Source organism: Tachyglossus aculeatus, chromosome 14 (genome assembly GCF_015852505.1).
Source record: "Tachyglossus aculeatus isolate mTacAcu1 chromosome 14, mTacAcu1.pri, whole genome shotgun sequence".
Taxonomy (NCBI): domain Eukaryota; kingdom Metazoa; phylum Chordata; class Mammalia; order Monotremata; family Tachyglossidae; genus Tachyglossus; species Tachyglossus aculeatus.
The window spans coordinates 23232302-23255633 of NC_052079.1; the positions used below are offsets into that span (position 1 = coordinate 23232302).

Below are 23332 nucleotides of genomic sequence, written 5' to 3' on the forward strand. Positions count from 1 at the left end.
GTGTGTTGGTGGGATTGGGTCTGGGCTTTAAAACGGTGTGGGGGGGGGTCTGAGGACCCCTTTTCCACCACCCCCTCCTACCAATTAAACCCTTTGTGCCCTGAGCATTGCCCCCCCCCCGCCCCCACCACCCATGGCAGGACAGAGAGTAGCGTCCACACTTGGCCCCAGAGCCAGGAGTCCACAGGGGCGGGTGGCGGGTCCACCCCCCCTACCCCCCGACAGGATCTGATTGGTGAACACATCTGCCAATCTTCCCTCTGAGCTGCAACTCCTGTAGTTGACACAGTAATATGGCGGGGGGCGGGGGGCAGAGAGGACGTCAGAACGTGTGGAGGGGAAAAGCCACCCAGCAATTGCCCTGAGTTATGTGGCCTGGTATCAGGGCCCGGTACGTGGCCCAGGAGCGAACCTACATCCAAACTATGCTAGGAAAGCCGCCATTCCCTGGCGGGATCCTGCGGAGGCGTTGGCCGGGAGTTTGCAAATATTAGTCAAAATCAATTTTGACAATAATGGAAAATAAGACAGGGATTCTTTTAGAAGGTCCCTAACTACCGATTCTGCTTTGAAAATACTTAGAAAGCTGCAAAACTTTTTTATGTTATGTTATGTTTTGTTATGTGTTCATGTTTTTCTGTTCAGAAACACTGACTAACTCTAATTTTGCCTGGAAAGACATCATCTTCAACTTCTTATTTGTTGATTTTAGTAAAGATTTAGCAAGTTAAACTAGAGAACACTGGCTCCTTGTACAACCCAATTTTTAATGTTGTGGTGGAAGTTTTGTTCAACAATAAACAAAGCAGCGTGGCTCAGTGGAAATATCCCGGGCTTTGGAGTCAGAGGTTATGGGTTCAAATACCGGCTCCGCCAAATGTCAGCTGTGTGACTTTGGGCAAGTCATTTGACTTCTCTGGGCCTCAGTTACCTCACCTGTAAAATGGGAATAAAGACTGTGAGCCCTTCCGTGGGACAGCCTGATCTCCTTGTAACCTCCCCAGCGCTTAGAACAGCTCTTTGCACATAGTAAGCGCTTAATAAATGCAATTATAATAAAATAAATCATTAAATGTTAAGATTTTCAAAATACCAACTCTTCTGAACACCCCCCCCCCCCCATGCGCTGGCCCCCATCAACTCATTCCCATCCAATTCCCACTATCCCTTTCGATAAATGCTTTTAATAAGGTATATACTTTTAATAAGGTTTTGAATGAGGGGAGAGGTATCGTCTGTCAGAGATGAAGAGGGAGGGCAATCCAGGCCAGAGGCAGGCTGCGGGTGAGAGGACGGAGGCGAGATAGACGAGATTGAGATACAGGGAGTAGGTTGACATTAGAGGAGCGGAGTGTGAGAGCTGGGTTGTAGTAAGAAATCAGGGAGGTAAGGTAGGAGGAGGCAAGGTGATTGAGTGCTTTAAGGCCTATGGTAAGGAGTCACTATTTGATACCTTCCACAACTAAGCCCTCATTTCCCCTACTCCCTCTCCCTTCTGTGTCACCTTTGCACTTGGTTTTGTACCCTCCCATTCTCAGACCCACAGAACTTGCATACACAATCAATCAGTCATATATGTTGAGCACTTACTGTGTACAGAGCACTGTACTAAGTGCTTGGGACAGCATAATATGACAGACACATTCCCTGTCCACAGCGATCTTACATTCTAGAGGGGGAGACAGACATTAACATAAATAGATAAAATTACAGATATGTACATAAGTGCTGTGGGACTGGGATGGGGGATGAATAAAGGGAGCAAGTCAGGGCAATGCAGAAGGGAGTGGAAGAAAAGGAAAAGAGGGCTTAGCCAGGGAAAGCCTCTTGGAGGAGATGTTCCTTCATTAAGACTTTGAAGTTGGGAAAGGCTTTGGGGCAGGCGGGGAATATCAATACTTTATTTTACTGTGTCTCCCCACCCCCCTAGACTGTACTCTCTTTGTGAGCAGGAAATGTGTCTACCAACTCTTTTGTATTGCACTCTCCCAAGTGCTGGTTGTGTACCCTCCCAATTCCACTGACTGATTGATCTATATTCCAGTTGTTGCACAAATTATCTACCAATCTGCTTCCAGGCTTTCCACCACCTCACCCCATGTAACCAATCTGCTCTCTTCACCCTCTGCTCCCCAGCTCACTTTCTTTGCTCTTCCCAAGTTAAGACTGTTCCTCATTTTTGACTCTCCCACCTCCAAACCTCACTCATAGTATTCCCTGCCTTGGAGCCCCCTCCCGAAATCCTGAAGATCATATCTCTCCCTGTATTCAAAACCCTCCTAAAATTCCACCTCCTCCAACAGAACTTCCCAGGACTCTATGTATCAGCCACATCTAGCACTTATACACTTGGCCATACTGCTTCTGCCCCCTGAGGAATGCAACTTAATATGGTGAGGGATGATGGAACCTGGTGCCCAGGGTCCGCGCAGGATGATGGAGCTGACACTTTTTATTTTGCCATTTCTGAGAACCCAGCCTTGCGTTGGAACGCCAGGAAGAACAACCATGATTCCCTCCGCATGCTTAGTCCTTGGCTCATTGTTATCGCTTAATGGATGTCTGGGATCATTATAATTACTTCATGGGGGCTGTACTTCCTGGCATTTTAGATAAAGCCTACAAGTTTAGGGTTCTCTTTGGAATGGTAATTTACACCTGCAGGACTCCGGAGAAAATCTCGGGGAAGCTATGGTTGGGGTGTGCTAATTCTCTCTCATTGGATGTAAGAATTTCTTCTGAAATCTATGCTAATTGAAAGATTTCACTCTTGTTCGTCTCTGTTTTTATATTTGGATTAGAAGTTAAGGGATGCACAACCAAAACGCTCTGCCTTTCGGTTTTATCTGGAGCAATAGCTCCTCACACTAAAGTCTCGCCAGCTCCCATTTCATCAATTACATACCTATCTTTAAGTTGTTTAGTATAAACTTGTTATTCATATTAATGTCTGGCCTCCCCCTTAGACTGTAAACTCGATATGGGCAGGGAATGTGTCTGCTAATTATCTTGTATTGTATTCATTTATTCAACTGTATTTATTGAGCGCTTACTGTGTGCACAGCACTGTACTAAGCGCTTGGGAGAGTACAATACAACAATAAGCAGACACATTCCCTGCCCACAACGAGCTTACAGACTAGATAGGGGGAGACAGACAGACATGAATACAAATACAAATAAATAAATTGCAGGTATGTACATAGGTGTTCTGGGGCTGGGAAGGGGAGGGGGGATAAAGGGAACAAGTCAGGGTGATGCAGAAGGGAGTGAGACAAGGGGAAGGGCGGGGAGGGGCTTAGTCAGGAAAGGCCTCCTGAAGGAGATGTGCCTTTAAGAGTGTGCAGGCTGGGTTGCAGTAAGAGAGTAGTGAGATGAGGTAGGAGGGGTTAAGGTGATGGAGGGATTTCAAGCCAATGGTGAGGAATTTTTGTTTGATGCGGAGGTGGAGGGACAGCCACTGGAGTCTTTTGAGGAGTAGGGTGACGTATCCTGAACGTTTTTGTAAGAAAACGATCAGGGTAGCAGAGTGAAATATGGACTGGAGTGGGGAGAGGAAGGAGGCTGGGAGTTCAACAAGGAGGCTGATGCAGTAATCCCAGCAGGATAGGGTGAGTGATTGTATTAAAGAGGTAGAAGTTTTGGACAGAGAGGAAAGGGCGGGTTTTAGCGGTTATGAAGGTGGGATCGACAGGATTTAGTGATGGTTTGAATGTGTGGGTTGAACGAAAGTGAGAAGTCGAGGATAACTCCAAGGTTATGGGCTTGTGAGACAGAAAGTATAGTGGTGCTGTCTACAGTCTACAGCGGGAAGACGAGGTTTGGGTGGGAAGATGGGGAGTTCTGTTTTGGACAGGTTAAGCTTGAGGTGATGGGAGGACATCCTAATAGAGATGTCTTGAAGGCAGGAGGAGTTGCAATACTGGCGAGAGGGAGAGTGATCAGGGCTGGAGATGTAGATTTGGGTATTATCCGCAGAGAAGTGATAGTTGAAGCCATGGGAGAGAATGAGTTTTCCCAGGGAGTGGCTGTAGATGGAGAATAAAAGGGAACCCAGAACTGAACCTTTGAGAGACCCCCACAGTTAGGGGTTGGAGGCAGAGGAGGAAACCTGCAAAGGAGGCTGAGAATGAACGTCCAGAGAGGTTAGAGGAGAAGCAGGAGAGGTCAGAGTCGTGAAGCCAAGGTTAGATAACGTTTCCAGGAGAAGGAAACGTTCTTGCCTTCCATCAATCAATCAATCAATCGTATTTATTGAGCGCTTACTGTGTGCAGAGCACTGTACTAAGCGCTTGGGAAGTACAAGTTGGCAACATATAGAGACAGTCCCTACCCAACAATGGGCTCACAATCTAAAAGGGGGAGACAGAGAACAAAACCAAACATACTAACAAAATAAAATAAATAGATATGTACAAGTAAAATAAATAAATAAATAAATAGAGTAATAAATATGTACAAACATATATACTTCACTGTGTCTAAGGCAGCTGAGAGGTCGTGGAGGATTAGGATGGAGTTGAGGCCATTGGATTTGGCAGGAAGGAGATCACAAGGGACCTTTGAGAGGGCGGTTTCTGAGGAGTGAAGGGGACAGAAGCCAGATTGGAGGGGGTCAAGGAGAGACTTGGAGGAGAGGAATTTAAGACAGCGGGTGTAGACAACTCGCCCAAGGAGTTGTATTGTCCCTCCCAAGCACAAGCACTTAGAACAGTGCTCTGCACATAGTTTAGCACTCAATAAATGCCACTGATTAATTGATTGAGTTAACCCTACGCTTAGCACTTTTGCACGTTTAAATTGATTTTTTAAAATTATTGTATTATTTTGTTTACCCTCTCCGTATATCATTTCATATCTGTCTCCATAATTAGAGTGTAAGCTCTTTGTGGGCGGGGAATGTGTCACATGTTTGTTTTGTTCCTCCCAAGGGCTTAGTACAATGCAGTGCTTCTATTCTCCATCTACACCCACTCTCTTGGAGAACTCATTCGCTCCCATGGCTTCAACTACCACCTCTCTGAAGATGATTGGCAAATCTACATCTCCAGCCCTGATCTCTCTCCCTCTCTGCGGTCTCGCATTTCCGCCTGCCTTCAAGACATCTCTACTTGGATGTCCTGCCATCACCTCAAGTTTAGCATGTCCAAAACAGAACTTCTTAACTTCTTTCCCATATCCTGTCCCTCCCCACCCGACTTTCCAATCACTGGAGACGGCACCACTATCCTTCCTAGCTCACAAACCCGTAACCTTGGCGTTAGTCTTGACTCCACTCTCTCATTCAACCCACATATTTAATCCATCACTAAATCATGTCGGTCCCACCTTCACAACATCGCTAAAATCCACCCTTTCCAATCTGCTACCACGTTAATCAAAGCCCTTATCCTATTCTACCTGGAGTAATGTATCTGCCTCCTCGCTGACCTTCCTGCCTCCTGTCTCTCCACTGGAGTCCATACTTGACTCTCAAGAACCTCCGAGGGTTGCCCATCCACCTCCTCATCAAACAGAAACTCCTCACCATTGGCTTTTAAGCACTCAATCACTTTGCCCACTCCTACCTTACCTCCTACTGTCCTACTACAACCTGGCCCGCACACCTCGCCCCTCTAATGCTAACCTTCTAACTGTGCCTCGATCTCTCCGGTCTCGTTGCCGACCCCTCGCCTACACTCTGACTCTGGCCTGGAACACCCTCCCTCCTCATATCCGACAGACACCATCTCTCCCCCGACTTCAAAACCTTACTGAAGGCACATCTCCTCCAAGAGGCCTTCCCTAAACCTTCTTTTCCTTGTCTTCAACTCCCTTCTGGGTCACCCTGACTTGCTCCCTTTATTTATCTCTCTTCTCAGTCCCACAGCGCTTAATGTACATATCTGTAATTTATTTATTTATATTACCATCTGTCTTGCCCTCTAGACTGTAAACTAGTTGTGGGCAGGACATGTGTCAGTTACAGTGATATACTGTACTCCCCCAGTAAGTGCTCAATAAATATGAGGGACTGACTACAGTGTACTGCACCCAGTGGGGTCTCAATAAATACTAATACTACTACTACGACTACTAAAATAATAATGGTATCTGTTAAGCGCTTACTATGTGCCAAGCTGGGGATAATACAAGTTAATCAGGTTGGACACAGTCCCTGTCCCATATGGGGCTCACACTTTTATCCCCATTTTACAGATGAGGTAACTGGGGCACAGAAAAGTTAAGTGATTTGCCCAAGGTCTCACAGCAGCGGTGTGGCAGAGCCAAGATTGGAACCCAGGTCCTTGTGACTCCCAGCCCCGTTTTCTATTCACTAGGCCATGTTACTTCTCAATACTACTACTACTACTACTATCACTAGGAGGATTGAGCTAAGCCACTGCTGCTACTGCTCTCTAGGGTTACCATTTTCTGTGAGGGTTGGCAGAAGCCTGGCTTTGGGTAAAGCACTTAACCTCTATGCCTCAGTTTCCCCAATTGTAAAATGTTGATAAAATACCTGTTCTTCCTCCCTGTTAGACTGTGAGGCCCGGATGGGTCAGGGGTTGTACCAAATCTGGCCCAAGAACTAAGTTCAGTGGACTGTACCCAGTGAGCACTCAGTAAATACCTTAACTATTACTTCAGAGGGGCTAGCAGTTATTTGAGAGAGGGCACGAGGAGGTCGAAAGATTGTATGGTGCAAAAAAAATAGCAATGGAAATTGCAGGAGAGCATTTGAAATTTAGTCCGGTGCCAAAATGAAGACTTCAGCGGAAGAAGCAGCATGGTCTAGTGGATAGAGCACGGCCCTGGGAGTCAGGGGACATGGGTTCTAATCTCAGCTCCACCACTTGTCTGCTGTGTGACCTTGGGCAAGTCATTTCACTTCTCTGAGCCTCAGTCACCTCATTTGTAAAGTGGGGATTGAGACTCTGAGCCCCATGTGGGACAGGGACTGTGTCCAACCTGATTTGCTTGTATCTACCCCAGCGCTTAGTAAAGTGCCTGGCACATAATAAGCACTTAATGCCACAGTGATTGTTATTATTCTAATTCTAGCTCCACCATTTTTAATGGTATTTGGTAAGCCCTTGCTATGAGCCAGGCACTGTACTAAGCACTATGGTAGTTACAAGTTAATCAGGTTGGACAACAGTCCCTATCCCATATGGGGCTCACAGTCTTAACCCTGGTTCTACAGATAAGGTAACTGAGGCACAGAGAAGTTATGTGACTTGCCCAAGTCACAGAGCAGACACGTGGAGGAGCCGTGTCCTTCTGACGACCAGGTTCGTGCTTTATGCGCTAGGCCACTTGTCTGCTGTGTTACCTTGGGGAAGACACTTAATTTCTCTGTGCAGCAGTCACCTTATCTGCAAAATGGGAATTAAGAGTCTGAGCCCCAAGTGGGACACAGACTGTGTCCAACTGGATTAACTTGTATCTACCCCAGCACTGGCTCATAGCAAGCACGAATACCATAAGAAAATATATATGGTAAATCACGCTACTGCTATGGGAGAGGGATTTTACTGCAGGCTGAAAGAGGCATCAGTGGGGGCATGGACCTGCACGGGGACAAGTAGATGCATAAGTAGGTGCATAAGTAGATGCACCGTCTCTTCTCTGAGTTCCCAGATTTCAATGGCTTCTTGAAATGAACTCCGTCTTCAGTATTGACAGTTGCCACTAGAACCAGCAGCAGTAACAAAGGGAGTGGTCATTTATGGCAAAATCTCTCCCACATAAAACAGCTGGGAGTAATGTGGCCTAGTGGATAGAGCAGAGGCCTGGGAGTCAGAAAGACCTGGGTTCTAGCACCAGCTCTACCACTCGTCTGCTGTGTGACCTTGGGCAAGTCACTTAACTTCTCTGTGCCTCAGTTACCTAATCTGTAAAATGGGGACTAAGACTGTGAGCCCCATGTGCTATAGGGACTGTGATACCTGATTAGCTGGTATCTACCCAAGCGCCTGGAAGAGTGCCTGGCACATTAGTAAGCGCTTAACAAATACCATTAAAAAGAAAAGTGAAAAGTAAAGCATAGGTTATTTAGGCATTTTGCCTCCCTCTGAGGTGTGTGAGATTTTCTTCTCCACCGAATACGTGCAGCGGCCACTAAAAGGAAGGCAGAGAGGTGCCATCTGCAGATGGGCACAGTCAGCAGACGTGCACAGTCCCACCGACGGACACGCACCGCCTGCAGGCGTGTAGACCAAAATGATGGGCTTGCTTCTGTCCCTCTCAGCTTCCCTCGGGGTAGATTTCCCCAAGGTCTCCGGGCTCCACGCCTTAGGCGTCCGTCGTGCAGGCTGGGCACCAGACGGGACTTCCAGTGTACCGCTGCTGTCCCTCCCCATCAGCCTGAGACCTTTGGCTCTCACCACCCTGGATCTGGGCCTGGACCCACCACTGCATCAGACAAAAACTCCTCACTATTGGCTTTAAAGCAGTCGATCACCTTGCTCACTCCTACTTCACCTTGCTACTCTCCTATAACAACCCAGCTTGCATACTTAGCAATAGAGGAACGAATAGAGGTCAATAGAGGTCTATTGCTAACCTTCACACTGTACCTCGATCCCATCTATCTCGCCATCAACCTCTCGCCCACATCTTACCAGTGGCCTGGAACACCCTCCCGCCTCTTCGTATCAGACAGAGAATTGCTCTTCCCCACTTCAAAACCCTGACAAAGTTTCCCCATCTCCTGGGGAGCCTCAGTGATTGCCTAGCCACCTCCGCATCCGACAGAAATTCCTCTTCCTTGGCTGTAAAGCACTCAATCCCTTTGCCCCCTCCTACCTCACCTCTCTTCTTTCCTAAACTCATCTACTCCAAGAAACCTTCCCCGACTAAGCCCTCTTCTCCTCTTCTCCCACTCCCTTCTGCGCCGCTCTTACTTGCTCCTTCATTCATCCTCCCTCTCATCCCCACAGCACAATGTATGTATGTAGGGTATGTATGTATCAATTTATTTTTCTATCGGTTCATTTTATAGTAATGTCTGTCTCCCCTTCTAGACTGTGAGCTCACTGTGGGCAGGAATGTGTCTCTTTGTTGTTATAGTGTACTCTCCCGAGCGCTTAGTATAGTGTTTTGCATACAGTAAGCGCTCAATAAATCTGATTGATAAAAAATAAATAAACCTGGATCTGGATCTGGATCTGGGCCTGCATCTGGACTGAGCCCGACCCGACCCGGATAGCCCCATCCAGCCCGGCTAGGCCCGCCCACAGTACGCAGACCCCGCGCCGGTCCGCCCCAACACTTCCCATCTCCCCGGAGGCCCAGCGTGACCCCGACCCTCCTCACACCCCTGGCGACCGTCTGTCCTGCGCTATCCTACTCCCTCTTTGTTCGCCCATTTGTGATCCTCTAGATTGTTAGCTCGTTGTGGGCAGGGATTGCCCGTTTTTATTGCTGCATTATGCTTTCCCAAGCGCTCAGAACAGTGCCCTGCATACAGTAAGCGCTCAATAAATGCCACTGAATGACGTAATTCCGCCCCTCGTCCTTCCTCCCGCCTTGGCAGTCCAGGACGATCCCCTCCCCTCCCCCTCTCTGCCGGCCTAGTGACTATTTCCTCTCGGCCCCGCCCCGGGGCCTCGTGCCGGAACCACTGTTCAGCGGCTCGCCCCCACCTCTACCCGGCTCCCCGGATGACGAAGCAGTTTGTAGGGGCAGGGAACCTCCCGTCCAGTTCGTCGGGTGAAGCCGGCGTATCCTCAACCGGCTGGCACGGAAGTCCGCAGTGATCTGCCTCCGCGAGCTCGTGGGTAGTTTGCGGGAAGAAAAAATCAAACCTCCTTCTTTCCTCCGCGTTCTCGCGATGGGCGGGGCCCGGGGAGGAAAGGGGGAAAGGAAAAGAGAAGCCAGAAGAACAGAGCGAGAAAGAGGGAAGAGAGAAAAAAAGAAACTTAGGGTCAGAGTCACTCGAGTCGCTGATGACCTAAGCCAAGTAATGATAACTATGGTATCTTTGAAGCGTTCACTATGTGCCAAGGAGTGGATCCAAGATGAAAAGTTTCGTTCATTCATTCAGTCTATTCATTCACTCATTCATTCAATCGCATTTTTGAGCGCTTACTGTGTGCAGAGCACTTTATTAAGCGCTTGGAAAGTACAATACAGCAGTGACGAGAGACTGAACCCCTGCCCACAACGGGCTTACAGTCTAGAGGGGTTGGACTCAGGGACTCCATCCCTGCTCCACATGGAGCTCACAGTCTAAGTAGGAGGATGACCAGGGCTTGAATCCCCATTTTAAAGATAAAGAAACAAGCCCAGAGAAGTTGGGTAATTGGCCCAAGGCCACACAGCAGGCACGTGGTGGAGCCCCAGGCCCCCCAGTCCCCAGGCCTGGGCCCATTCCACTGTGCTATGCTACTAGTAGCAACCTTCCTCCCAAGTTATTTGCCAGGCACCGGCCGGGCTGCGACTACTACCCCCGTTATCCAGTCGCGGTCTCTGTGTTTCTGGGTCACCCCTCGCTGGCTACCAGTGTCTCTGTCACTCGAGCCAAGTGACAGAGGCGGGCAAAATTTGCACCCCCTGCACCCAAACTGGCCCTTTTGGGACAGACACGGTTTCAGTCAGCCACAGCTAGCTGGATGATGATGATGATGATGATGATGATAATAATAATAATAATAATAATAGCATTTGCTAAGCGTTTTCTCTGTGAGAAGCACTGTTCAGTGGTATTTATTTAGTGCTTACTGTGTGCAGAGCGCTGTCCCGAGCACTTGGGAGAGTACAATACAGTAGAGGTGTTAGACACCCTCCCTACCCAAAACGAGCTTACAGTGTTGAGGGAGAGATAGATAGCATATAATTAGTAAAGTACAGTTTATAGATATGTACAGAAGTGCTGTGAGGCTGAGGGCGGGACAAATACCAAACGCTCAAAAGTCACAGATCCAAGTGCATAGACGATGGAGAAGGGAGATGGAGCCAGCGAAGTGAGGGGAAGGAGGAGACGTGACCTTAATAAGGCTCTGAAGGTGGGGAGACTGGTGGAAGCGAGGTAGTATATGTGAGAAAGGGGTCAGCAATGAGATTGACGATATCGGAGCAGAGTGAGTAAACTGGCGCTAGAATAGTAAAGTGGGAAGGCTTGGCTGTGATAGAAAATCAGGTGAGGTAAGAGGGAGTGAGCTGATTGAGGGCTTTAGAGCCGATGGTGAGGAGTTTCCGTTTGATGCAGAGGTGGATGGGCAGTCACTGTAGGTTCTTGAGGGGCGGGGAAACATGGACTGACTGTTTTTGGGGGGAGAAACGATCCAGGCATCAGAGTGAAGTGTGGGCGGAAGTGAGGAGAGGCAGGGAGGCTAGCGAGGAGGTAGATGCAATAGTCAAGGCGGGCTAGGATAGGGATGACCAAGGCTCAACATAGTAGCAGTTTGGATGGAGAGGACGAATATGTGGGTTGAATGACAAAAATGAGTCAAGGACAATGTCGTGGTTACGGGTTTGTGAGATAGGGAGGATAGTTCTGTCAACATCGATGGGTAAGGCGGGGAGGGCAGAGTTTGGGTGGGAAGATAAGAAGTTCTGTTTGGATGGGTTAAGTTCGAGGTGTCGGCAGGACAACCGCGTAGTACTGTCCTGAAGGTGGAAGGAAATGCGAGCCTGAAGAGAAGGAGGGAGGTCAGGGCTGGAGATGTAGATTTGGGAATCATCCACGAAGAGATGGTAGTTGATGCCATGGGAGCGAACGAGATCTCCAAGGGAGTGGGAGTAGATAGAAAATAGAAGGGGACCCACATATGAGTCCTGAGGGACTCCCACTGACGGAGGGTGGGCGGTAGAGTGAGAGCCTGTAAAATAGACTAAGAAGGACTGATCCAGGAGCTAGCTTCGAAGAAGCAAGAGAGGACAGTGTCAGTGAAGCCAAGGTTGGATAAAGTTTCCAGGAGAAGAGAGTGGTCTACAGGGTCGAAGGCAACTGAGTGTTCAAGCAGGATTAGGATGGAATAGAGGCAGTTTGACGGAAAGAAGGTCACTGTTTACCTTAGAGAGGGCTGGTTTTCTGGAGCGAAGGGGGAGGAAACCAGATTGGAGGGGATCAAGGAGAGGATTGGAGGAGGGGACGAGGAGACGACGGGGTTAACAACTTTTTCAAGGAGCTTGGAGAGGAATGGTAGGAGGGAGTTGGAACAATAGCTGGACGGAGATGTGGGGTGAAAGGAGGGGTTGTTTTAGGATAGGGGATATGTAGGCAAGTTTGAAAGCAGAAGGGGAAAAGCCGTTGGAAAGTGAACGGTTGAAGGTAGCCATCAAAGAGGGAGGAAGGGGACAAGTATTTTAATAAGGTACAAGTGTTTTAATACATTTTCTAGGATAATAATAATAATAATGGCATTTGTTAGGTGTTTACTATGTGCCAAGCACTGTTCTAAGCGCTCGGGGGGATACAAAGTAATTAGCTTGTCCCACATGGGGCTCACAATCTTGATCCCCATTTTACAGATGAGATAACTGAGGCACAGAGAAGTTAAGTGGCTTGCCCAAAGTCACACAGCTGACAAGTGGTGGAGTCAGGATTAGAACCCATGAATTCTGACTCCCAAGCCCATGCTCTTTCCACTGAGCCAGAAGTGCCAGTCGCTTTGTGGCAGTGGTGGCAGTTGAGGGGTCCTTTCCCTCCCCCCAACTCTAAAGTGGGATGCTTTGTGCGTCTTCCCTTAGTGGGTGGAGGGACGTGTGGTTCCATGTAATGTTCGGTATCTGGTAACCTTTAATTTAAATTTGCTCAGTGCATTTACCTACTTAGGCATTTATTAGCATTTATACAGGAAAGTGGAAGAATAAAGTCAACCTTTTTCAAAATGTAAAATTGTTTGAAATGGTTTAAGGTTGAAGGTTTTTCATGCCAGGAGCCATAGCTGTCATGTTTTCCCAAGCACACTTTTTACTGCAACGTACAGCTATTGTGAGTTATTCAAACTGTTTCTTTTGAGGCAACTTCTGACTTTGCAAACAACAACAGAGACATCCTAATAAGCACATGTGTGCTTGTATCTTGTCAGTGTGATGGGGGACTGGAAAGGAAGATGGTTATCTTGATACTACTTGCCCTGCTAATGTTAGTGAACATTAAATACTTCTGTTTTTTAGAAACTCTCCTTTAATCAGACCATGTATACTCTTTGTTAAAGAAAACGGTTTAAAAAGAACATCCTTACTTGAAGAAAATTAGAAATCATGTCAGAAGCAGATGACATGAATTTCAGCTGTCTTTCTCCAGATCTGAGCCATTTACATTCTCCTTTTTGTTTGGACAAGAATACTTCAACCTCAGATCTACCCCAGGTGTACATCTTATGTGGATTCTATGGAAGACAAAATAATAAATAGGGGCGCCTCAGTCACTGAAAAGAGAGAGAATGAAAATCTGGGCCCTCTCAGCCCCATTATCAACACTGGTGTGCATGAATTTAAGAATAAGATAGGCATGGTTTTTAGGGTAAAATCTTCCATCTCTACCCCTGGAATCTCTAGTATCCCAGTACTGTTCCTACTCCCCTCAATGCATTGAGAACCCTCAAGGGTGTCCACTTCTCATTTTTCTGGTGGTGGTGGAACACTGAAATTGTGGGTGGTGGGGATGTTTGAGGGGGTGGGCAAGAGATAAAACGGTGTAGAGGGAAGAGAAGAGAAGAAAAGGAAAGGAGGGGAAGAGAGAGGAAGGTAAGAGAGCACTTGGCACTTTCTCTTCTATTGTAATGAATTTCTTCACGCAGGCCCAGTCTTAAAGTCTTCTTTCATTTTTGCTTTTTTAATGGTATTTGTTAAGCATGCCATTTTAGATGGATGACTCCACCCATTACTAAGAATAATAATAATACTAAGTGTGGTATTTGTTAAGCCCTGTCCCGTGTGGGGCTCACAATTTTAATCCCCATTTTGCAGTTGAGGTAAATGAAGCGGAGAGAATTTAAATGACTTGCCCAAGATCACACAGCAGACTCTACAAGTTGCCAAACTTTACTTCCCAAGCGTTTAATACAGTGCTCTGCACAGAGTAAGCGCTCAATAAATATAATTGAATGAATGAATGAATGAGTGCTGGAGGCGGGATTAGAACCCAGGTCATCAATTAATCAATCGTATTTATTAAGCGCTAACTGTGTGCAGAGCACTGTACTAAGCGCTTGGGAAGTACAAGTTGGCAACATATACAGTCCCTACACAACAGTGGGCTCACAGTCTAGAAGGGGAAGACAGAGAACAAAACCAAGCATATTAACAAAATAAAATAAATATAATAGATATGTACAAGCAAAATAAATATATAAATAAATAAATAGAGTAATACATATGTACAAACATATATACATATATACAGGTGCTGTGGGGAAGGGATGGAGGGGATGGAGAGGGGGGCGAGGGGGAGAGGAAGGGGGGGCTCAGTCTGGGAAGGCCTCCTGGAGGAAGTGAGCTCTCAGTAGGGCCTTGAAGGGAGGAAGAGAGCTAGCTTGGTGGATGTTGGGAGGGAGGGCATTCCAGGCCCGGGGGATGACGTGGGCTGGGGGTCGACGGCGGGACAGGCAAGAATGAGGCACGGTGAGGAGATTAGCGGCAGAGGAGTGCGGGTTGGGCTGTAGAAGGAAAGAAGGGAGGTGAGGTAGGAGGGGGCAAGGTGATGGAGAGCCTTGAAGCCGAGGGTGAGGTCCTTTTGACTCCTGGGCTGTGCTCTATCCACTAAGCCACACTGCTATTCCCAACAATAGTGTGCATGCGCCAAACCCTAATTGCAGAAGTCCAGGCACTGTAGGACCTGGGGCTTGAACCATCCAAGAACTGCAAGTGGCCTCCCTCCCTCCCATGAAAAAGGGATCATGTGATCCTAAACAGCCAATAGTGGTCACTGTCTAGAACAGGGATGGGAGGGGGAAAAGAGTGAGCCTACCATGACTGCCATGGGAACTGGTACTTGACTCTGAGCCAGTGGTGAATGGAGGCACCCTGGACACCTCCACTCTGAGAACAGTGGGGAGTAGGAATTGTTTGGATTTAACTAGGAGCATGCATAAGTGACTGAAAATGTGTGGGATCTTCCCTCCCTACCCCGACCTTGCCCCACCAAGGGTAAAGAGGACGTGGTATGCAGCCTCCTGGTTGTTTTAAATGTCCGGAAATAGATCTCTGCTTTGAATTTATTGATCACTTACTGTGTGCAGGGCACTGTACTAAGCTCTTGGGAGAGAACAGTATAACAGAGTTGGTAGGCATGTTCCCTGCCCACAACAAGCTTGAAGCCTAGAAGGGGAGACAGACATTAATAAAAATAAATTATGGCATGTAAATAAGTGCTTTGGGGCTGAGAGAAAGAGCGATGCAGAAAGCTCATTATAGACAGGAAACATGCCTGTTAATTCTCCTGCATCATACCCTCTCAAGCTCTTAGTGCAATGCTCTGCACGTAGTAAGAGCTCAATAACCACCATTGATTGAGGGATTAGTTGGGTAAGACCTCTTGAGCGAGTTGGAAGCGGCGACCTAATGGGGCTCCCGCTGTCTTCCCCTGCTCTGGGACCAACGGTCAGCGCTAGACCCGGCCTATGGATTTTTTCTGCTTTGGAAACACATGCTGTCAAAGCTGCCCACGTCGACAGGGACGAGAAGACGAGGAAGTTACAGACCATGATGGGAAGCACCACTGGCCAATTGGAGCTGTTGACTTCCAAGCAAACTGACGTGAAGATACAGAACTGTTCTCTGAACAAAGAGCAGGGGCAGCTCACCAGAGAGTACCAGGACACTGTCCAGCTGCTGAACCAGAAGATGGAAGAAAAAGCCAGAGCCAACATTTTCATAAACCAGATTTACACGCAGAAGAGAGAAAAGGAGGAGGAAATGGCCCTCGAGAAGATCCTGATTGCAGACGTGGAGGCTGCTCTGGATGAAGTAAAGGAGATATTTAGAAAAGAGAAAGGAAAACTGGATAAAGAGGGGTCAGAAATGAAAAAATGGTTTGACGAACGGCAGGAGGTCACTCTGAAAACAAAGGAAAAATTGGACATCTTGATGGTCCAGCTAAAATCCTTAGAAAAAATTATTTACGAAAACAAGAAGGTATATGTGTTTTGGTTCTAATCCTGACTCTGCCACTTGCCTGCCGTGCGACCTGGGGCAAGTCACTTCACTTCTGTGGGACTCAGTTTCCTCATCTATAGAGTGGGCATTAATCAACTGTGTTTACCGAGCGCTTGCTGTGTGCAGACCACTGTACTAAGCACTTGGGAGAGTACGGTATAACAGACCCATTGTTAATGGTATTTGTGGTTAGTGGTATTTGTTAAGCACTTACTATGTGCAAGACACTGCTCTAAGAGCTGGGGTAGATACAAGGTAATCAGTCCTTGTCCCATGAGGGGCTCACAGTCTTAATCCCCATTTTGCAGATGAGATAACTGAGGCCCAGGGAAATGAAGTGACTTGCCCAAGGACGTACAGCAGACAAGTGGCAGAGCTGGGATAAGAACCCAGGCCCTTCTGATTCCTTCCCTTCCCCACAGCACCTGTATATATGTATATATGTTTGTGCATATTTATTACTCTATTTATTTATTTTACTTGTACATATCTATTCTATTTATTTTATTTTGTTAGTATGTTTGGTTTTGTTCTCTGTCTCCCCCTTTTAGACTGTGAGCCCACTGTTGGGTAGGGACTGTCTCTATATGTTGCCAACTTGTTCTTCGCAAGCGCTTAGTACAGTGCTCTGCACAAAGTAAGCGCTCAATAAATACGATTGATTGATTGATTGATTGATTGATTGAAGGAGATGGCTTTTAATAAGGTTTTGAAGGTAGGGAGAGGAGGGAGGGTGTTCCAGGAATTGGTGAGAAGTCAACGGTGAGATAGACGAGATCAAGGAAAAATGAGTAGGTTGGCATGAGAGGAGGGAAGTATGTGGGTTGTATTGTAGTAGGATATCAGTGAGGTAATATAGGTGGAGGAAAAAGGTGATTGAATGCTTTAAAGTTAATGGTGAAGAGTTTATTTTTGATGCAGAGATGGATGGGCAACCACTGGAGGTCCTGGAGGTACTGGAAGTACTGACTGGGAGTCAGAAGGACCTGGGTTCTAACCCCGGCTCTGCCACTTCTCTGCCATGTGACCTTGGTCAAGTCACATAACTTCTCTGTGCCTCAGTTCCCTCATCTGTAAAATGGGAATTAAGACCGCGAGCCCCATGTGGGACATGGACTGTGTCCAGCCTGATTAGCTTGTATCTATCCCAACGCATAGTACAGTGCCTGGCACATAGTAAGCGGTAAACAAATACCATAAAAAAGAGTTGGGGAAACATGGAATGAACGTTTATGCAAAAAAAAAAAAGATCCAGGTAGCAGAGTGAAGTATGGATTAAAGTAAGGACAGACTGGAGGCAGGGAGATAAGCAAGGAGGCTGATGCAGTAATCAAGTTAGGATAGGATAAGTGCTTAGATTAACATAGTAGCAGTTTGTATGGAGAGAAAAGGGCTGGTTTTAGCGATGTTGTGAAGGTTGAACCGACAGGACTTGGTGACAGATTGAGTATGTGAAAGAAAAACATATATTCAGAAAATGTATGGCTACATGAAATAAACTAAGATTTGGTATTTCTGTTGGAATGTGAGTCATGCAAACACTTAACATAAACATAATTCCCCCCCACCCCACCCCCAGGACACAAAACTGACCTAGTGGAGTCTAAAATAAGCACAAATAGATCAGACTTATTGGGAGACAGGCCAAATCAATACCACAAGCAAAATAACGATCTCCACTCCCTGGTAAGAAAGATCATGTTCTGCTATTTTGCCTATATTTAGCATAACCTTTGAACGTGATTCCAAAAATGAACCCACAAAAAATTTACTGGCCTATGAACGTTTCCTTATACCTTCCCTCAATTACATGGCAGCAAAATCATTGTGTTAAAGAAATACATTAGAGTGGAAAGCTAGCTATCCAAATATCAGACATCATCCAATTATCTCAACCAAGGCTAGTAATCCATCATATTTATTGAGCAGTTACCGTGTGTACAGCACTGTGCTAAGCATGGCTTAGTGGCAACAGCATGGGCTTGGGAGTCAGAGGTCGTGGTTTCTAATCCCGGCTTCTCCACCTATCAGCTGTGTGATTGTGGGCAGTCACTTAAATTACCTGTGCCTCAGTTACCTCATCAGGAAAATGGGGATTAAGACTGTGAACCCCACGTGGGACAAACTGATTACCTTGTATCTACCCCAGCGCTTAGAACAGTGCTTGGCATATAGTAAGAGCTAAAGAAATATCATTATTATTATTATTCCCTGCCCACATCGGACATTAATGTAAATAAATCAATTATGGATTATGTACATGAGTGCTGTGCATCTGAAGGAGGGATGAATAAAGGGTGCAGATCCAAGTGCAAGGGTGACACAGAAAGGAGTGGAAGACGAGGAAATGAGAGCCTAGTCGGGGAAGGCCTCTTGGAGGAGATGTACCTTCAATCAGGTTTTGAATTTAGGCAGAGTTATCGTCTGTTGGGTATTCATTCATTCATTCAATCTTATTTATTGAGCGTTTACTGTGTGCAGAGTACTCTATGAGCGTGGCTTAGTGGAAAGAGCATAGGCTTGGGAGTCAGAGGACGTGGGTTCTAATCCTGGCTCTTCCACTTGTCAATCAATCAATCGTATTTATTGAGCGCTTACTGTGTGCAGAGCACTGTACTAAGCGCTTGGGAAGTACAAGTTGGCAACATATAGAGACAGTCCCTACCCCACAGTGGGCTCACAGTCTAAAAGGGGGAGACAGAGAACAAAACCAAACATACTAACAAAATAAAATAAATAGAATAGATATGTACAAGTAAAATAAATAAATAAGTAAATAAATAAATAAATAAATAGAGTAACAAATATGTACAAACATATATACATATATACAGGTGCTGTGCGGAAGGGAAGGAGGTAAGATGGGGGGATGGAGAGGGGGACGAGGGTGAGAGGAAGGAAGGGGCTCAGTCTGGGAAGGCCTCCTGGAGGGGGTGAGCTCTCAGTAGGGCCTTGAAGGGAGGAAGAGAGCTAGCTTGGCGGATGGGCAGAGGGAGGACATTCCAGGCCCGGGGGATGACGTGGGCCGGGGGTCAATGGAGGGACAGGCGAGAACGAGGTACGGTGAGGAGATTAGCGGCAGAGGAGAGGAGGGTGCAGGGTGGGCTGTAGAAGGAGAGAAGGGAGATGAGGTAGGAGGGGGCGAGGTGATGGAGAGCCTTGAAGCCCAGGGTGAGAAGTTTCTGCCTGATGCGCAGATTGATTGGTAGCCACTGGAGATTTTTGAGGAGGGGAGTAACAAGCCCAGAGCGTTTCTGGACAAAGACAATCCGGGCAACAGCATGAAGTATGGATTGAAGTGGGGAGAGACACGAGGACGGGAGATCAGAGAGAAGGCTGATGCAGTAGTCCAGACGGGATAGGATGAGAGCTTGAATGAGAAGGGTAGCGGTGTGGATGGAGAGGAAAGAGCGGATCTTGGCAATGTTGCGGAGCTGAGACCGGCAGGTTTTGGTGACGGCTTGGATGTGAGGGGTGAACGAGAGAGCGGAGTCGAGGATGACACCAAGGTTACGGGCTTGCGAGACGGGAAGGATGGTAGTGCCGTCAACAGAGATGGGAAAGTCAGGGAGCGGGCAGGGTTTGGGAGGGAAGACAAGGAGTTCAGTCTTGGACATGTTGAGTTTTAGGTGGCTGGCAGACATCCAGATGGAGCTGTCCTGAAGGCAGGAGGAGATGCAATCCTGGAGAGAGGGGGAGAGAGCTGGGGCAGAGATGTAGATCTGGGTGTCATCAGCGTAGAGATGATAGTTGAAGCCGTGGGAGCGAATGAGGTCACCAAGGGAGTGCGTGTAGATCGAGAACAGAAGGGTACCAAGCACTGAACCTTGGGGAACCCCCACAGTAAGAGGATGGGAGGGGGAGGAGGAGCCTGCAAAAGAGACTGAGAATGAACGACCGGAGAGATAAGAGGAGAACCAGGAGAGGACGGAGTCTGTGAAGCCAAGGTCAGATGGCGTGTTGAGGAGAAGGGGTTGGTCCACAGTGTCGAAGGCAGCTGAGAGGTGAGGAGGATTAGTATAGAGTATGAGCCTTTGGATTTGGCAAGCAGGAGGTCATTGGTGACCTTTGAGAGGGCAGTTTCCGTGGAATGTAGGGAACGGAAGCCAGACTGGAAGGGGTCGAGGAGGGAGTTGGTGTTGAGGAATTCGAGGCAGCGCGTGCAGACAACTCGTTCAAGGAGTTTGGAAAGGAATGGTAGGAGGGATATGGGGCGATAACTAGAAGGTGAGGTGGGGTCAAGAGAGGGTTTTTTTAGGATGGGAGACACATGGGCATGTTTGAAGGCAGAGGAGAAGGAACCAGTGGAGAGTGAGCGGTTGAAGATGGAAGTTAAGAAGGAGAGAAGGGATGGAGCGAGAGATTTCATGAGATGAGAGGGAATGGGGTCAGAAGCACAGGTGGCCGGAGTAGACACTTGAGAGGAGAGATGAGAGCTCCTCTGAGGATACTGCTGGGAAGGATGGGAGAGTAGCAGAGAGTGTTGAGAGCCGTGGGGTTGGAGAAGGGGGGGAAGTGACTTTGGGGAGGTCGGACCCGATGGATTTAATTTTGTCAATGAAGTAGGAGGCCAGATCGTTGGGGGTGAGGGAAGGAGGAGGGGAAGGAACCGCGGGCCTGAGAAGGGAGTTGAATGTACGGAAGAGCTGGCGGGGGCGATGGGCATGGGTGTCAATAAGGGAGGAGAAATAGTTTTGTCTGGCAGAGGAGAGGGCTGAGTTAAGGCAGGAAAGGATAAACTTGTAGTGAAAGAGGTTGGCATGGTGTTTAGACTTTCGCCAGCAGCGTTCGGCAGCTCGAGCATAAGAGTGAAGGAGGCGGACAGTGGCTGTGATCCAGGGCTGTGGTTTAGTGGTACGAGAGCGTCGAAGGGAAAGGGGAGCGAGTGAGTCTAGCTGAGTAGAAAGGGTAGAGTTGAGAGCAGTAATCTGATCATCAAGACCGGGTAGAGAGGAGAGGGCGGCGAGGTGGGGTGTGAGGCGCTCCGAAAGATGGATGGAGTCAAGAGAGCAGAGATCTCTGTGAGGGAGTAATATGGATTTACAGGGGAAAGGAGTGTGAGTGAGGATGCAGGTGAGAAGATTATGATCAGAGAGAGGGATTTCAGAATTGGTGATGGTGGACACAGTGCAGCGATAGGAGATGATGAGGTCGAGGGTATGACCAATTTGGTGAGTGGGTGAGGTGGGGTGGAGGAAGAGATTGGCAGCGTCGAGGAGAGATAGAAGGTGGGCGGCAGATGAGTCATCAGGGATATCCATGTGGATGTTGAAGTCTCCGAGGATCAGAGTGGGCATGGAGAAGGAGAGAAGGAAGGTGAGGAAGGGGTCAAAGTCGCTAAATAAGTTGGAAGTGGGGCCGGGAGGGCGGTAGATGACGGCTACAAGAATCTGGAGGGGGTGGTAAAGGCGAATAATGTGGGCTTCAAAGGAAGGGAAGGAAAGGGAAGGGGGAGGGGGGGATAGTGCGAAAGCGACATTGGGGGGCGAGAAGGAAACCGACACCTCCTCCTTTTCCGGTGAGTCTGGGGGAGTGGGAGAAGAAGAGGCCTCCACTGGAGAGAGCAGCAGAACAGACCGTGTCATCTGGGGACAGCCATGTTTCAGTTAGGGCGAGGAGGAGTAGAGAGCTGGAAAGGAATAGGTCCAGGATGAAAGGGATCTTGTCTGCTATGTGACCTTGGGCAAGCTACTTAACTTCTCTGTGCCTCAATTACCTTACCTGTAAGATAGGGATTAAGACTATAAGCCCCATGTGGGACCACCTGATTACCATGTATCTACCCCAGAGCTTAATACAGTGCTTGGCACATAGTAAGCTCTGAACAAATGCCATAATTATTATTATTACCAAGTGCTTGAGAGAGTATAATATAACAATGAACAGACATACTCGTTGCCCACAACGATCTTACAGTCTGGGGGGCCGGAGGGAGACAAACGCCAATAGAAAAAAAAATAAATTACAGATATGTACATAGGTGCTGTTAGGCTGGGAGGAGAGGAAGAACAAAGGGAGGAGTCAGGGTGATACTGTGGGTGATGAGATAGGGGCTGCTTAGTCTGGGAAGGCCTTTTGGAGGAGATGTGCCTTCACAATAAGGCTTTGAAGCAGGAGAGAGTAATTGTCTGACAGATTTGAGGAGGAAGGGAGTTCCAGGACAGAGGTAGGGCATGGGCTAGGGGTGGGCGAAACAGGCGAGATCGAAGCACAGTGAAAAGGTTAGCACTAGAGGAGCGATGTGTGTGGGCTAGGTTGTAGAAGGAGAGAAGTGAGGTGAGGTAGGAGGAGGCAAGGTGGTGGAGTGCCTTAAATCCAGTGGTGAGGAGTTTTTGTTTGATGCAGAGGTGGCTGGGCAACCACTGGAGTTTTCTGAGGAGCGGGGTGAAATATCCTTGAACGTTTTTGTAGAAAAATGATCCGGGCAAGCAGAGTGAAGTATAGAGTGGAATGGGGAGAGTTCTGGGAGGTCAGCAAGGAGGGGGGATAGGATGAGTGAGTGCATTAACGTAGTAGCAGTTTGGATGGAGAGGAAAGGGCGAATTTTACTGATGCTGTGAAGGTGGGACCGACAGAATTTGGTGACAGATTAAATATGTGAGTTGAATGAGAGAGGAGTCAAGGATAACACCAAGGTTAGGAGCTTGTGAGACAGGAAGGGTGGTGGTGTCATCTACAATCCACAGAGGGAGGACGGGGTTTGGGTGGGAAGATAAGGAGTTCTGATTTGGACATGTTAAGCTTGAAGTGATGGGAGGACATCCAAGTAGAGATGTCTTAAAGGCAGGAGGAGATGCAAGACTGGAAAGGAGAGAGATCAGGGTTGGAATATTTGCATATCAACCTCATAGCGGTGGTAGTTGAAGCCATGGGAGCAACAAATAATAATAATGGTGGAATTGGGTAAGTGTTTACTATGTGCTAAGCACTGTTCTAAGCACTGGGGTAGACACAAGGTAATCATGTTGTCTTACGTGGGGTTCACAGTCTTAATCCCCATTTTACAGATGAAGTAACTGAAGCACGGATAAATTGTGATTTCCCAAAGTCACACAGCTGATAAGTGGCAGGGTTGGGATTAGAACCCACAACCTCTGACTCCCAAGCCCGTGCTTTTTCCACTAAGCCACATGAGTGTAGATGAGGAGTAGAAGGGAACCCAGAACTGAACCTTTGAGGCACCCCCGCAGTTACTGGGTGGGAGCCAGGGGAACAGTCCCCGGAAGGAGGCTGAGAATGAACG

General features: G+C 47.7%; 1 pseudogene; it reads left to right on the top strand.

Annotated features, from left to right (window-relative positions):
• LOC119936591 overlaps window positions 1–9700 on the top strand; it is a 15504-nt pseudogene extending 5804 nt beyond the window's left edge.
• The last annotated feature ends 13632 nt before the right edge of the window (window positions 9701–23332 follow it).